Here is an 18,037-nt window from a genome sequence, read left to right on the forward strand (position 1 = left end):
TGGAATTGGATGTGAGACAGTGTAGGGGTGTCCAAAGTCAAAATACTGGAAGCAAGCAGAGAGATCCTGTGCAAACAGAGAAGCAGGAAAGAAGGAAGGAAGGAAAATGCAGTGAAGAGGGGAGATGCTGCAACTGAAATTGTACGGAAATGGTATGCAAATTGAAAATGTTCAGCTAAGCTGGAAAAAACAGGCTGCTTGGCGTACAAGATGTCATCAGGTTTTATGCAGTTAAGATTGTTGAAAACCTAGTGGACAAGCTATATTTGAAACCTCATGTTCTTATTTAGCTAAGTTAATGATCGCCAAATCTGATTGTTATGGTTGGGTAAAGAAGAAGTGGAGCCACTGCTGCAGCAGCACAGCAGCTCTGGAATGGGGCCCCTGAGACCTAGGCACTAACTCAGCCGTTCACTGCCTGCTGCGGTGCAGCTGCGCCTTCCTGGGCGCCAGGTACCTATGCAGCCCTCGGGGGTACCCGGCCCTGGCAATACCCCCTCCCCAGGAGGACTGGGCAGCCTGGAGCACAGCGCTGGGTGCGGGGAAGGGCTCCAGCACCGCTGGCTTCTCGACTGAGGTAGACCCTCTCCTCTGAGAGAGCTGGGGGAAGAGCTCAAAAGCAGTTTTTGAATTTCAGGGAGCTGGAGGTGGGGTGGAATCATGGGCAGCACAACTTTCCTTCCAAGTCAATAAGTCAATACCTAATTACAGGTGAGACTCGGTAGCACAGTCTGCTGCCTTGTGCCGCCCTGGTATCACGGTGCAGCTGTCGCTCCAGCGTAACCAGTCAGCATCTCCTTTTGCCTTTGTATTGTATACAAGTATCTGTGAATCTGCCTCAAAAAGCTAAAATGGAAACTGATGCATGTTTGATAATAATTTTTTCAAATCATTGTGAAGAGCATACAGTAGCATCCTCTACAAGCACTTATTAGTTGGTGCTCACAATCTGAAATTTTCGTTAAGCTGTATCAAAATTAAGCAAATCCTCAGATGAAGAAAGCCCTCTGTTAAAATGAAGTTCAGACTGTAAACGTATACTAGGGACATATAGGTGAAGCAAAAAAAGAAAATGGTGCGGAGTAATAATTATTGTAATGATAATGTAATAATTATTTCCAAGCACAAGTTTGTTTATACAGGATGCTCAGGGATGTGGTTATACTTATCCAAATATGTAATTACAAGGATACAAGTTTAAAAACAAGAATTAAATACAGTTTGATTTTTGTCTTTCAGTAATTACGTAGGAGGAATCTATTTGGAAAACATATCCTGTGTCTTTAAAGCCAAATATTAAAAAGCCTCACTGGCAGTTTGGTGGCACGACAGCCAGGAGTTTGGGCTGTTTGAGAGGTTTCATTGTGAAATGTTTCAACTGAGAATTTCTTGATTCAGTCTGTTTCACAGTTTTTAAAAGACTAGTCTTAATTTAATCTTCTGGTTTCAGAATGCCTGGTTATGAGATACTAGCGATTAGTTCTATACATTTTTTACTCTTAAGTAACTTAGAAATATTCTCAGCCTTTATTTCTACTATATATTTCATTGGGAATAAATATTTGCTATTTTTTCTTTAAAGTGGTATTAATTCAATTGTAGGGCATGACTAATATTACACATTATGCTTACAAAAGCATCAATTAGTGCTTTCCAATATCAAAACCAAAGTAATTAGAAACTTAATGAACCAAAAATAGTATTATGGGATCTCTTCTATTCTCCACTAGAGCAGCAATAATTTAATATAAAAAGAGGCACTCCAGAATTTCCCAGAGAAAGAAAATTAAATGGTGGTTGGAACTGCAGTTGCTGAAGAGTCCTGCAGCCGTAAAAAAAAAAGAGGGAGAGAAGTGTGCACAGTTCAGTTCAAGCAGAAAAAGGGACTTTAGGAGACCTTGAATACTGCTTTCTTGAGCAGCACACTGTGTATTGGTCACACCTCAGTTTCACCTGTAGAAAATGTTACAGCTTGACTGTCAGAGCTACTGTCAGCTGCATTTTATGGATTACAAAACTATGTATTACAAAGTTTTGGGGTTTAAGGTTTGGGGTTTTTTTTCCATTGGGCTGATTGTTTGAAGCCTAGACATCTTTCTCTTGCTGATCTAAAATATGACTTTTCTTCCCTTAAATCAGGTTAGGACAGGACGGTGTTTTCTGGGTGTGATCCTCTGTCACTGCACTGCTGTGCATGGCAGTTGGGGAAGTACTGTGGTCAGCAGGTTGGGTGTGAGCGGTGGCACTGAAAAGACCTGTCTTTGCTCTAACACTTAGTTTGCATATATGTGTTCCTAACTGAGCAACAGAGAGAAGAAAAATGCTGTAAGGTCTGTCCTCAGGGAGGTGGGAACCTCTGAGTAATGTTATTAGCTTGACTAATGCCATTCAGGCTTTCAATTTTGTAATTCAGGGACACCATGTCATCTACTTAAAATCTACAAAAAGCAGTCACGTAGAAGTGAGGAAATGAGGGATTTCAAATGTTTTACATTGCCCAGATAAGCAGTTTTTTTCTCCTCAAGTATATTCATTTCTTCACAATGCAATAACCTTCTTTGTTAACCCAAAATTAATATTGCTCTGTCAATAGCAAGGCTGAGAAGGAATGCAGACGTACCTTCAAGGGAGGTGATTGCTTCTAGAAACAAACTGGTGATTATGACAGGATTTATCTCATCTAACATTAGCCATCTGAAAGATGTGTATCCAGTTTAAGCGTGCCCAAAAGACTGTTTTTCTTCAGCTATGCTGACTGATCCATAAGTCAGATTTCTCTTGCTTACAACCCTGCAGTGCCCTGGACCTTACACCCTCCCACCTACAGCACCACTGCCGATAAATTAAAGAAGTCATCTGGGCTCCCTCTGTAGCTGGAGGAAAGAGCATGCACTTCAGGAGACCTTGTCCCATCGCAGGAGAGGCACCTGGGTGGGTCAGCATGAGTGTCCCTCTGGGGTGCCAGGGTCTCCCTCTAACATTAAAGGGAACCTAGACAAATTTCAGGGAAGGGGGCTTCACTTTTAGATAGCTACCGATGGCTGGGAGGAATCCCTCAGTTCATCAAGGGTTGGGAAGCTGCTGCTGCTACACCTTGTTTAGTGCATAGCCAATTAAATCTTAAAGTGAGCTTCTCCTATATGTTGCACTTGTCAGACCGCTCTAAGACCTTCCAATTATCCAAAATGATCATGAAATGAAAGGCAAAATAACTCGCCAGATGCAGGAGTCTCTAATTATGTATCACAGTTCTTTACAGGGAAGTTCATGGCCCATCATTTGTTTACCCTTCCATTCATGTTTCTTTTTAGCTTCTTGCAGGTAAAGGTAGGTGGTTGCTTCAATGTGTCTAAAATGACTAACATACCAAAAAAAACCAAGGATAAGCTGTGCTAACATGGATATACCTTACACCAGTTAATTCACAGCAGGCAGGTTCTTTCTTTTCAGTTTTTTGTTAGTTGACTGCACAAGAAGTTCCCAAGTTTTCCAGAAGCATTTCACTTGCCCACCTTCTTTGATAATTGATGTTCCTCATTGTGCAACATGAAGGTCACACAGCGAAAGTACCCACCGGTCAACAAAAAGTGGGACGTTCACATTACAGCCGTAGCACTTGGTCTGCATTACAGATCTTGATAAAATTGGGGTTTATACTTGATGATGTGCATAACAACAGATACTCCTTTACATAGGAAAGGAATAGAAGTTCTTGCACAGCATATGTGCAATGTGGCTGAACTAATCATACTGTTCGAGCACGATGGCTTTTATACCTATGCTTTTGCTGATAAATCTCAATGGTCATTAGTCCAAAATCAAGCTTTTCCCACAAAATAAAAAAGATAATTTATTCAGAACTGAGGTTGCATTTTCTGGTCTCTCTTACAGTTCTGACAAACCCCCATCACCTTTCATATTGAAACAAAGGAATAATGAGTTTGCACAGTTGGAAAAAAAGAAATTAATCCTAAAGAGTAAGATCTTAAAAATCTGACTTTGAAATACAGTTTCCCTATGATTTCTGGTGCGGAGGGATGTTTGAACTCAGTTTATGCAGCACAGCAGCAACAGGCAGCGCACTGGAACTGAGAAGTGTGTTGCTATGCTGGGCTGCTGCAAAATAGCCTGCAGATGCTTTCTGAGGTCTAAAATAAAAACACTCCAACAATTAAGATGGGGTTTGTTTCATTGGCACCAAAATCACTCTGCTGAGTACAGGTCGTTATCACTGTGCAAATACTACATGTGTAAGGTGGTTTATACTGTGTTCAAATTTGGAGTGCCCTAATTTAACACAACATGAGCTGGGAAGGGATCAATTTGAGGTTGTTAGTGTGGTGGGTTGACCCTGGCTGGACGCCAGGTGCCCACCAAAACCCCTCTATCACTCCCCTCCTCAGCTGGACAGGGGAGAGAAAATATAACCAGAAGCTTGTGAGTTGAGATAAGGACAGGGAGAGATCATTCAGCAATTGCCCTCACAGGCAAAACAGACTCAACTTGGGGAAAACGATTAATTTAATTTATTGCCAATCCAAATCAGAGCAGGATAATGAGAACTAAACCCAAATCTTAAAACACCTTCCCCCCAACCCTCCCTTCTTGCCAGGCTCAACTTCACTCTCGATTTTTTCTCCACCTCCTCCTCCCGAGCGGCACAGGGGGTTGGGGAATGGGGGTTGTGGTCAGATCATCACACGCTGTCTCTGCCGCTCCTTCCCCCTCAGGGGCAGGACTCCTCGCACTCTGCCCCTGCTCCAGCCTGGGCTCCCTCCCACGGGCTGCAGTTCTTCATGAACTTCTCCAGCTTGGGTCCAGCGTAAGCCCCTCTCCATGGGCTGCAGGGGCACAGCCGGCCTCACCAGAGTCTTCTCCAGGGGCTGCCAGGGAACCTCTGCTCTGGTGCCTGGAGCCCCTCCTGCCCCTCCTGCCCTGACCTGGGGGTCTGCAGGGCTGCTCCTCCCACGTGTTCTCGCTCCTCTCTCCGGCTGCAATTGCTGTGTGCTTTTTTTTCCCCTTCTTAAAACGGGATTATCCGAGAGGTACTACCACCATCGCTGATGGGCTCGGCCTTGGCCAGCGTTGGGTCCATCTTGGAGCCGGCTGGCACCAGCTTTATCAGACACAGGGGAAGCTTCCAGCAGCTTCCCACAGAACGCACCCCTGCAGCCCTCCCACCCCTGCTACCAAAACCTTGCCACACAAGCCAATACAGTTTGTATTAGGCATTTTCTTTGGTGGTTATAGTCTCTGTGCGTGACCTTAGGTCAAAATACCAAAAAGTGTAAACTAGAAAACTTGGATGCAATCAAATCCAAACTTACGTAGCAAAAACACGAATGCTAGAAAATACAACGTGAAAAAGAAAAATAAATCAGACCAGATTCTTTTCACAGGAAATGTGGTCATATATGTTGAAATGACTGTGAAATACAGATCTGTAAAAAGCCTGCAGTATCCAGCAGTTCCTCTCTAAGGAGACAAAGCAAATTATAGACATTCCTTGTGGCCATGTGCAGGGGAGCGCAGGATATCCGTGTTTCCTCAAACCATCTGCAACAGACTGGCTCTTGAAAGCATTTGAGAGAAAGAGTCATTTCCCTGTGCAGGTACAGTTTATTGTCAATGTGCCCAGCTGTGTGACAAGCACTGCTGAGCGTGAGCGACTAATAATTTGCCAGCACAGCAACTGCTATGCCTAATTTATTGCTGTGTGGGCTGTCTGGGTAGCTCAGCCCTGCAGCCTTTTATTCTGCCAGATGCTGATCACCTCCTGAGAGGTGCTAAGATACCTCATTTGTCAATGGGTGCTTGGCACCTTGCAGAAAGTGATCAGCGCCTTGTTGGGATTGACCCAGGAGTACTGAAAAATAAAGGTTATCCATCCTCTTGCATACAGAGACAGCTAACACAAAGCCGGTGCCCTTGAAAGAGCCACTGTGACCTCTGGTGTGCGCAATTTAGAGGAGGAGACATCACTCAGTCTGCTGAATCTGCTTATTAGCTGCTGGAACAAAGAGTCACCGTGAATAAATAGCCCTTTTGGCTTCTCCTACTCCACCATTTCAAAGCTAGAAAATATTTTTCTGGAAGTGGCGTAATGGAAATGAACTGAGAGCCACCAGCCTGGGGGTCTCCCCGGGCAGCCTCAGGCACAGGGCAGTACCCAGCCAGGCTCCGAGGGGGGCTGCGGAGGTTAGCCCCCAGGCTTCGCCCTCCTGCCTGGCTGCCCCGCCTGCGTCCCTGGCTTGGCTTGTGCTGGGATCATGTCCCTGGCGCAGCTGGGATGGGTAACACTGCATGACCTGCCCCAGAGCTTTGCCTGAGGCCCCTGGGGGCTTTCTGGGGAGGGGTCTCTTCCCTGCAAGAGAGCCCCAGCTTGTATGTAGCACCAACGCTGTTGAAACACATCACGTGAGGCAGGGATCAGCTGGATCATCTCCCCGTCTCCACTAGAAACTACACCAGTAGCTTGTACCGTGCTAATTAAACAAGTCAGTGCAGCTTTCAGGAACAAAACAGATGCTGATATCCTACAAGGACCATTTAAAATGAGTTTTTTTGCCAGCTTGTGTTGCTGTTCCTTTTGCTGATTGTGAGAAAATACTTCTTTTAAGTGAGGAAACAAACAGGTATATTTACTATTCCCTCTCTTCTGCTAGCAAACGTCTCTGCCCTAGGTTGTATGGATGTCAGCATCAGACAGTGGGAAAATCATGGGGCGTCCCTGAAAAAATACTGACAAAACAGTCACTTATTTTCTTGTTTCTTTGCCCTCTCCTTGCACTGCCAGCTTCAAACAGCAGATGAATCTAAGAATTACTTTAATAGCTCAGTAGGGACGCAGGGCAGGGTGCTGCCTCCTCACCACCAGTGCCTCCAGCGGAGCCAGCTGCTCCTCCTGGGTGCCACCACATGCAGCACGTCTGCGTGGGACCGGCCACGCTGCAACGCCATGCCTGGCACCCTGCTGCCAGGTACCTGCATGGTATTTGGCTTCGTCCCATGGCGGGTTATTTCCATCCAGAATTTCATAGGATTTGGAAAAGGACTGAGCATTTAAAGGCTAGCAGAGCTTTCCAGAGCAAGGAAGAAAAGCCAGTACAGTCCTGTTACACATATCACTGGCTGTGTGATCCATAACTGGTTGTGAGCAAGTTGTGTGATTTCACTTACAATCATTTATATTACAGTAGTGTCTAAGCCAGCCAGCACCAGTCAGTGAGAGGACTCTGGTCGTGGATCTCACTGGAAGCAAGCTTTGCCAGGTTTCGCTAACTGACTTGTCCTGCAGTCCTAGAGGAGATCCTACATTTCTTTTGCAGTCTCCCAGCCACTTCAACATGCCCCTGCCTCTACTGCTGCTGAGCCCTGTTTGTGTTTTTTTTTTAATGTACCTAGCTAAAAACCTAAGTTCAACAAGTTTGGTCTAACTGCACAGGCTGAGGTAAGAGTCCTGTTTCATTAGGCTTCATATAAAGACAGGATTGTACTCAGCCTGTCTCACAAAGTGCTTGCAACTTGACAAACTGGAAGGGGAACAACTATAATGAGAAATGCCTTGCCACAATTCATGCAACGGATCAAACACTGAGCCAAAAACATTAGCCAGGTATCCCAGTTCCTGACATCACTTGTTCAAGTAGACCAGCTTTCGAAGTGGATAGCAGGTGGATCTGTGTATTTATTCATACCAATAGCTGCTGTCTCTTAAGAAATATGCTCAGAAAATTATACTTATAACTTAAATATACTTTGGAGGAATTGCTGGCCCCTGGCTGAGCAGCACTTCCGTCAAGGAACAGCTCCAGCAGCAGCTGCTTGTGCTGGGTGGTTAACATCACCTTCCTTGGATTTTGCAAAGCTAACAGCATACAAGGACCTACCGAAGGGCCAGATGGCACCATTGACTTCTAGTTCACATTCACCCTTGATTTCAACCGGGAATTCTACCTAAAAATAATCACTGTGACTTGGCCCTGGCTTTGAAGAATTAAGATGCATAGATTTTTCAAGTTATAAGAGGCTAATTCAGTATTCTAATCCCTCTTCCGGCATGAGAACAAATCACTGGATTTTACGTAGTCATTTCCACATCAAGATCATGACTTTTGTCATGATCGAATGACAAATTAATGCTGCTGTATTATGCACGCTAGCTGAGTACCTCTCACTTCAGCTGGAATTAAACCATGGGAGTCCTCCTCCCAAGCCCCCTGCCCTTCTGAGTGAATGTGGTTTGTCCCAAAGTATCATAGATTGTTTTAGCTCCTTGCATACATGATAGATTCTAGCTGCCCTGCATCTTCCGCTTTATTAATTGAAACCAGCTCCCTGGGAAGGAGCATTAGGTCTAGCATTTGCTTTTGACTGTGTTGCCCATTAGGTCTGCCAAAAAAAAAGTACTGCTGTAACTCAAGAAACATAAGCCTGCAGATTGATACACTTGAGCCCTGGGCATACACTTAGAATTATGTGCTTAAGAGTTCTGTTGTGGTTAACCTGCTGTATAATAAGGGAATTCAAAGTCCTTAACACTAGTCAATCTTTTTAAGACTATTTTGCAGTGAGCTGATGCAAATTGTTTCACCTCAGCCTGAAGCCTTTTTGGACAGGACCAGGATATAGTGCAATGTACCAGTGAGACAGACAGAGGGACAAAGGTGAGGTTGTCAGAACAAAAAGGAGAGAAACAGGGACCCAAACTGTGGAGGTTACATACGGTGTTAAAACCCCACAGCTAACTGCAGGAAATCAGGTGTAATGCTGAAGACAGTAACTGAGCAGCTTGGCTGCAAAAAATGAAGAAAAATCAGAACTCGGGGGTTGCCTGTGCTGAGAAGGTGATTTTTTATTCTGTGATACATAGTAATAGGGACTGGGTTTGCTCAGCAAAAATTTAACTGCACCGTAGGGCTAGCACTATATGGGTTGCTGGTTGCTGTACTACCCAGGCTGCCTTGACAGAGCTTCCCCTGAGAAAACTGTTCTTCTGACCATGACACTGAACAGTTGTAACACAAAGGTGTGTGAACCACCAAAATGATGTATTTCCATCTACCTTGTCAGCTCAAGTAAGGACATGTCATATTTCTGAACCAGGCAGAGCTTGCAAGTGTCTGCCAGCAGCAGAGAGCAGAGCAGGAGAGCAGCCGTGCGCAGGGGAGCCCTGCCATGCCGTTTAATTGTCACAGGGCGGGCATTTTTCTCACGGCTCAATGTAGAACAAATAAATAAAGTTTCTGTCAAGAAAGCAACTTGCTGCCAAGCAGGAGAAGGAGCACAGCTGTTGATACAGCAACAGAAAAGGACTTGTAGGAAACCTGAGGCAGTGCCCTGGCAAGTGACAGGCTGTGATAGTTTCTGCTGTGGCTGCCCTTCTCCCTAGGTTAGTGAAAGGGACAGGTCTGGTTTCAGGGCCATAATATCTACACAGGGACAGGTTATTCTTTCTTATTTGGGTGCCAACCATGGGAAACGCGTTCGATTCATTGCACAACTTTCACCATTTTGGATTTTTTTTCATTTGATCTGTTACACAATTCTGCATGGAATGAGCATCAATAGGGAAAAACGTGCATTGCCAGAGGCGACAGCTGCTATACTTGTGCTTGAAGAGGAAGAAAGAAAATCTTTTTGTGATGACTGCCAACAACTTCTTTGTGCTCTTTGAATAAGAGTGAAACAACAGCTGGTACAGACACGTGTTCCTCTCCCTCCCCATCTTGCATTATTAGCAACTGTTATTGCAAGTCAAAATAATAGTTATTTGCTGGTAATAAGTAATTTTATCTGAAAATAGTTAATTCCATACATCTGTGAACACATTCTCAAATGGAAAGATACAAATTAGTCATGGTAATTCTATTGAAGTAAATGGGGTTTTAGGCTCCTTGGACTGAAACTTGTGCAGCATCTGATGTTTAAGGCTATAGCAATAAAACATGAATGATACTGTCATCAAATCATTTGAATGAGAGGTTAGAAACTTGTAATGCTCTGTCTGAGAAATTAGTAACATGACAACACTCTGCATTAAGCAATTGCAGCATTGCAGTTGGTAGGAAGTCAGACTGTCAACATCTCCACAGACTGAGGAATAAAAACATCACCAAAACACACTTTGCTGCAATTGAGAAATCCTTCCAGTGAAGAGAAATAAAAGGCAATACCAACGGGTTTGAAACCCAGCATCAAGTGCAGGTGACACGCAGCGCTTGGCCCAACTCAGGTAATGTACTATTGACGAGCTGCTCCTCCAGCCACCTGCCTTCTTCACTCCTTGCTCCTCAGAGAACAACAGGCCCAAAACACCTTTGCTTTCACCATTTCCACTCAGGATAATGTATCATTGCTTCTGTTACCTTCCTCAACTCAAGGAAGAGGGGAGGAAATAAATCCATGTGATATCTTAGGTGCATACATTTTTTTCCAGGGGAAGGAGTCTGCTTTACTCTTTGAGCTCTTCTGAATATGTTTCTCAGCCTTTCCTGCCATTTCCCATGATAGCAGCTGGGTGACATGTTTTCATACAGAAGGACTGTCTCTACCAGGACGGAAAGGGCATTGCATCCACCTCAGGAGAGTGAGCATGCACCTGGCTATCACAACAGCTTCCTTGTGAGAGCTCTGGCTTGAAGGTGGTACCAGGAGCTGCTTCTTGCAAGGATCAGCTGCTAAAGCTGAGCCATTCTCCAGCCTGGATGAAGCCTCCACAGGAGGTCCTTCCAGGTCTCACAGAGATCCTTTGAGCAGATGTCATGGATGGTCATCACGGTGCATTAATCAACCACAGGGCTATGATGAGTCCCCAGAGTGATACAGACATGAAACAAGTTAAATATAGTTGTCAGATGTGTCAGGCCAGGCTTTTGCAGTAGGCTTTGGTGCTGTTGCACAGAGGCAGAGGTTAAGCCCTCGCCTGCAATCCTGTGACTAAGCCTGGTCACTCATGTTGAGGGAAGATTAAGTCAGATGGAAGCAGGTGAACAATGGAGACATTTTTTGGCAGAGAATATGCTAAAAGGTGCCAAGAAGAAGTCACTGCATCCTTTGTTGGGGTTGCTAGTGAGGAGAGTGTGCTGGAGGCCTCTCCAGCCCCACCAGCTGCCCGAGTCAACCACGCCAGCACTATGGTATAAGGCTGCAGTGGTCCTGTGAGCCAGCTCCACCTCTGAGTCATCACCCTGTCTCCAGCATGGCTGTGAGTCATCCCTCCTTGGCTGTTCTTCCTCTCAGAGTTTCAGCATGGCAGAAAACCCCAAACAAAAGTGTGTTGGGTAGAGGAAGCATGGTGCTCTCGTCAGAAACTGCCACATGCTCGCTACCCTCTTGGGGGATGGCCAGGCAGACCCGCTGCTGCGGTTAAGATCTTTCCCTCTCTGTAACGCACTAATTGCGCAGGGCGTCTGGCATAATCAAAAACATTTCTTTGATTTACTCAAATTCCAGTTTACTCAGTTCCCAGTCGCTGCTTCACCCAGGGGAGCAGGGATGGCTGGGGCTGGTGAAGAGCTCGTCATGTCCTCTGAGCCACAGCAGTGACGCAGTGTCAGTAGACCTCAGACAAGATGTGCTGACAGCTAGAAAAACTCAGGAAACACAGTGCTATGGCACTGGCTGCCCTGTAAAGCCAGGGCCTGGGCAGAAGGTGTGGATTGGTTTCACTGAATATTGGTTGCAAATTAATGATAATGATTTGTTAGATATAACCAGATGATGTCTGGATTGCAAGAACGGAAGAAATTTAGACAAATGGGTAAATTCGGTCCAGCATCAGAACCCACCTTATCTTATAAAGGAAGGCTAATTAGTAAACTCTTGGTAGCCTTTCTAGTCAGGAGTCATTCATCCAGTTTGGGATAAGTCATAGATAGGCTGGGTCTAAACAGAGCCCTGGCCAACAGAGAGTCCTGGGGGACTCACAGGCCAGCATCGGCCACTAGCATCACCCCGCTTCAGGGAACATAACACCATGCTTAGAGCAAAGATGACGCCCTGAACACGCGGGGGTGTCCACTGCTACCCATCAGAGCTGATGTTAGATGGGCTTCTTCATCCTTAGCCTGAAGAGCTCAGTCTGGGGGTGACTTCTCTAGGCAGGGGCACTGGCCCTACCATTGCCTTCATGCCATCCTGAACTCCCTCTTCAAAGTCCCCAGTGACCTTCCCAGCCATGCACACATAGCTTTCCTGTTTCTTACTGTCATTGAACCTTATGTGGAGCTTCTCATCTGACCTAGTCTGAATTCCCAAGTAAGCTGATCCCACTGCAGACCCCCTGCCCTAATGCAGGAGCCAATCCTTTTGTCCCTCCCAGGGGGTACAAAGAAGTCGCCCCTGTGTTCACCTCCTCCATGACCTGCTCAAGGGTGGAAATTCAGCTCTTTTCTGGTCTTTTCCAACTTCATTTGCTTTTAGAGCAGGGAACTCCATTAATTTTCTTTCCTCCACTCAATACACGCTCACCAAGCTTATATTCACCACCTGGGATTGTAGGCTGCACTCTGGATAGGGGCATAACAGAAGTACGCAGGGTACAGGCTTGCATCTCCCAGGGTGGAAAAATCCCATGCAGCATCCCAGAGAGCCTGAAGCTCAAATCATCCAAATGGAGAGCAAATGCAGAGATACATTTTAAAGGCAGCAAAGGAAAAGCCCAAGAGGTGTGGCAAGAGATGGCAGGGCATTGACCCCACAGAGCCAAGCCACAGCTCAGGGACTGCCAGCTCAGGTGGGGTTTGAAGGGTCACACTGGACTTGCTGACACAGACCCAAGGTGAGGTTATGCAGGGAGAAAATTAGAAGGGCCAAAGCCCAACTAGAATTTAATCTGGCTGCTGCCATAAAAGACAAAAAAAAATGTTTCTATAAATACATTAGCGACTGTCCTGGTTTCAGCCAGGGTAGACTTAATTTTCTTCACAGAAGCTAGTGTGAGGATATGTTTTGGATTTGGGATGAGAAAACGTTGATAAGGTGCTGATGTTTTGAGTTGTTGCTAAGTAGTCAAGGACAGTCCAGCTTCTCATGGACAGTCCAGCTGACCCAGGCTGGCCAAAGGGATATTCCATACCATACAACGTCATGCCCAGTATATAAAGCTGGGACGAAGAAGAAGGAAGGGGTGGAGGGATGTTTGGAGTGATGGCGTCTGTCTTCCCAAGAAACCATTACACGTGACTCATCCCTGCTTCCCTGGAGATGGCTGAACACCTGCCTGCCCATGGGGAGTGGTGAATGGATTCCTTGTTTTGTTTTGCTTGCGTGTGCGGCTTTTGCTTTACTTATTAAACTGTCTTTATCTCAACCCATGAATTTTCTCACTTTTACTCTTCGGATTCTCTCGCCCGTCCCACCGTGGGGGAGTGAGCGAGCGGCTGCGTGGGGCTTAGTTGCCAACTGGGGCTAAACCACGACAACGACAAAAGGAGGGCTGAGGAGAATCTCCATCCTTCACTGGATGTGGGGGGAAACATAGCGACAAAGGATGAAGAAAAGGCTGAGGTACCTAATGCTTCTTTGCCTCAGTCTTTAATAGTACGACCAGTTGTCCTCCGGGTACCCAGCCCCCTGAGCTGGAAGACAGGGACAGGGCACAGAATGAAGCCCTCATAATCCAAGGGGAAATGCTTAGTGACCTGCTACACCACTTAGACACTCGCAAGTCTATGGGGCCAGATGGAATCCACCCAAGGGTACTGCGTGGGCTGGCAGAAGTGCCCACTGAGCCACTTTCCACCATTTACCAGCAGTCCTGGCTAACCGGGAAGGTCCCAGTTGACTGGAAGTTAGCAAATGTGATGCCCGTCTACAAGAAGGACCAGAAGGAGGATCCAGGGAACTGCAGGCCTGTCAGTCTGACCTTAGTGCTGGGGAAGGTTATGGAGCAGATCACATTGAGTGCCATTACGTGGCACATACAGGACAACCAGATAATCAGTCAGCACAGGTTTATGAAAGGCAGGTCCTGCTTGACCACCTTGATCTCCTTCTATGACCAGGTGACCCATTTAGTGAATGAGGGAAAGACTGTGGATGTGATCTACCTAGACATTGGTAAAGCCTTTGACACCATTTTCCACAGCATTCTCGAAGAGAAACTGGCTGCTTATGGATTGGATGGGCGTACTCTTCACTGGGTGAAAAACTGGCTGGATGGCCAGGCCCAAAGAGTTGTGGTCAATGGAGTTAAATCCAGGTGTCAACCAGTCACAAGTGGTGTTCCCCAGGGCTCGGTTCTGGGGCCAGTCTTGTTCAATATCTTTATTGATGATCTGGATGAGGGGATCGAGCACACTCTCAGTAAGTTTGCAGATGACACCAAGCTGGGTTGGGAATGTTGATGCGCTTGAGGGCAGGAAGGCTGTACAGAGGGATCTGGACAGGCTGGATCGATGGGCCGAGGCCAACTGTATGAGATTCAACAAGGCCAAGTACCGGGTCCTGCACTTTGGTCACAACAACCCCATGCAATGCTACAGGCTTGGGGAAGAGGGGCTGCAAAGCTGCCTGGTGGAAAAGGACGTGGGGGCCAACAGCCAGCTGAATATGAGCCAGCAGTGTGCCCAGGTGGCCAAGAAGGCCAACAGCATCCTGGCCTGTTTCAGAAATAGTGTGGCCAGCAGGAGTAGGGAAGTGATGCCTGTACTCATCCCTGGTGAGGCCACATCTCAAATCCTGTGTTCAATTTTGGGCCCCTCACTACAAGAAGGATGCTGAGGTGCTGGAGCGTGTCCAGAGAAGGGCAACGAAGCTGGTGAGGGGGCTGGAGCACAAGTCTTATGAGGAGTGGCTGAGGGACCTGGGGTTGTTTAGTCTGGAGGAAAGGAGACTGAGGGGAGACCTTATTGCTCCATTTGACGTGCTGCTAAGCGCCTGTTGCCAAGCCTGAGTTCAGCCCAGTGTTACTAGCACAGCTCCAGGGTGTCCATCTCAGTTTTGGGACAGCCACCATGTTTTACTCTTTATGACTTTGTCTACAGATATACTAATAACCGCTTGGGCTTGGGCTCCAGCCTGCTGGCTGTGAAGCCAAAGTTGTATCACACGTAAGAGGACTACCTGACATAGCTCAGTTAACACCCCCAGAAACATTTCTCGGTGCGCGAGGCTGCCAGGACGCGCAAGGGTAAGGTTTCACCCCGCCACACAGAAGGCAGGATTAGTACATTCAGTGCTGAAATACACATTTTCCTATTTACTACCAGAGTGCCAGTTCTAAATTCCCAGCAGAGGGAAAAGAGGATTTAGATCATGAAGCTCCATTGATAGAAATGTATTTTAATTCCTCTAAACCAGCTTTTTATCCCACGAGTGATGTTTGCTGGTATTTTAAAATAGTCTGTAGGCCTGCCAGAGCCAGCTTTCCACATCTCTAGAAATCCACTATGAACAACATTTTCTTGGTTTCCTCTATTTGAATGCCTTCCAAGTTTGCAGTTGGTGAAAGGACGGGTTTTCTGTTCCTGTGGAGATCTGAAACAGATTTCTGGTCAAATGGCAGAGATACTATTTGGGCAAAGGCAGATTTCCAAATCATCTGCAAGCTGCTTGCTTTCCTGGGAAGACAGGAGACATCTCAGAAGTTTCCATTGCAGAAAACAGATTCCCTCAGGGCTGCGTGCGTATACCTGGCCGCACTGGGCAAGGAGGTCTTTGCTCTGGTGTAACATCCCAAACTGCGGCTGTACTCTATTAGGAAGGGTGAGGAAGGTGAGGAGGAGGAGGAGGACTCTCCCAGGGTTGCCAGAGAGCTGAGTTCCCCTTCACAGGTGTGATAGTGCCCTGTGGGCAGAGGGAACCCATGGCCAGCTCCCAAGGGGTGGTGGGCACAGCATGGGGGCACCAGGGCCTCATGGAGCTGCTCCCCCTCTCACCACCCAGCTGGGCAGGGGAAACCCACTCCACTCAGACTCGGTTCAGGCCCAAGTAACTATGCTGTGAGCCCATTAAAATGAACCCTTCTGCAATCTCCTCATCTTTTACCACACAGTGTAAAAATGCAACACATCCCCACATGTTGAAGGGCCTTTCCTTATGGCAGCAACACTGCAGGGTGAAAGAAATTCAGCCCGAACAGGCATGGTGTGTTTGGTATAGTAGGGAAGTGTGGCTATGACAATATTACGTGTAATTTCACATGGCAAACTGGGGAAAAGTAGGCACGTAGACTGGAAAGCAACCTGTCAGGCACCCTTGATGCTGGAGCTGATATGAGAAGTGTTCAAATAGGATAACTCATCTTCTGGGAATGACACCGCAGGTCAGAGTGCCCAAACCCAGCTGTCTCCTGCCTGGCCATAAGCAATGTGTTTTGCTGTTAATGGATGGATGTGGACTCAGTGGGGTGTACTTCTAGCATCCCTGTCTCCTCCGCTCCTGGAGGAGCCAATGTCTCCACTGATCCTGGTGGCAGGGAGAGGCTTCAGCACCTAGCTGAAAGGCGTGGTGGTGGGATTATTCCAAACATTGCGTCAGCTAAACTCGGTCTGTTCTCTTCTGAATATGCAAAGGAACTGACTTAATGAACTTCTGAAAACTGTGTCCTTTTCTTTTGCCTTTTAGACTTACAGCACTTGTGACTTGTGGGAACATAAACGAGAACCAGACCTGAACGTCTTCCTTCCTACTTTTCCAGGTGTTACCGTTATGCACTTGTTGGTGTCTTCCCACCGACTTTGCTCTCACAGAGATCAAACTTGCTACCTCTGTTTGCAGTGAATAACAGTGTATTCTTGAGTGGCTCCATGGCCATCAATGCCTTTACTCACAGACTATAGTAGTACTCACGAGGAACCAGCAGGCCCTGGCCCTGAATTAGTGTCTGACGTTTGTGTTTCCTAGATCACATCATTACTCATGCAGGGACAGCAATGTTTGTGTTTGAGAGGAGACATCTCTAAAAAAGCCTCCTCTGAGAAATTACACCAGTTCAGGAGGACCCCAGAGGTAGCAGAAGAGAGGATACGAGGCTTCCAGGACTATGCTTGTGTTTAAATGAGACCCTGTGCTGATTTGCCTTAAAAAAGATTTTCTTAATTTGGCAAGTGAATCAAATACAAGCAGGCAATCCCTCTGCTATCAGCAAATGATCCTAAAGTTCAATGGGTGACATGTGTTAGCCTTTTTCTGTGATGAAATATTACAGAAATACCTCCTTAAGATGCATTTTAGTGCATTTGGAAATCTTACATGTCTTTAGAATATTTTACAATGTTATAACAACTCTGTCTCCCAAGAATATGCAACAGGCTGTATCTTGTTTGTGTTATATCAGTATCTACGGGCCTCAGCTGAGTTTGGGACTGCTTTGCCAAGCACTATGAAAACAAATCCTGGCCTTCAAGACCACTTCCAGAGTCAAGCAATAGAAAAGAAAACAACCCCAGAAGTAGTGAGTAACTTGTTGAGGTTCATCAGTCAAGCAGTGACACTGTCAAGGGTACAAAACAGGTATTTTTGAGCCCAAGCCATTAGAGCACTATACCTACCTAGGGAGAGTTCCTCAGTATTTGTGGTTCCAGGACACACCATGGTTTGGCGTTCAGACCTTCTGGTCAAACGTAAGAGGCTTCATGTTCCAGGAGAGTAATGAGAGCAGGAGTGCAGCTCCCAAATGAGTGCTTTTCCTAAAGATAGTCACTCAAGGGCCAAAATTGGGGTTTTTTTTTTCCTTTTGTGTAAATGTATTATGTAAAATATGTACTTTAAAACAATTACTACAAATGCCCTACATTGCCTGGAGCCAGTTTTCTATTGTCTTGAGTGACGTCTCTGAAGCATGGACTGAAGCCAGGCGAAGGCTGAAGCATGTGTGGCACACAGAGATGGGAATGAAGGCTGGCAAGTGCCATTGTTCTCCTCTTTGCCTCCCAGTGAACAGTGTTTCATTCTGTTTTCAGTTGTCAGAAGGGATTAGATATCCAAATTCTGGCATCAATAAGTGGTCTGTCTGATCACTTAGGTGCCGAAAACCCCTTTCACAGAAGGAACTGTCAGATGCATGATTAAGCCATTTGTGTGTTACCACAGC

Source organism: Phaethon aethereus, assembly GCF_964289735.1.
Source record: "Phaethon aethereus genome assembly, chromosome: 3".
NCBI lineage: Eukaryota > Metazoa > Chordata > Aves > Phaethontiformes > Phaethontidae > Phaethon > Phaethon aethereus.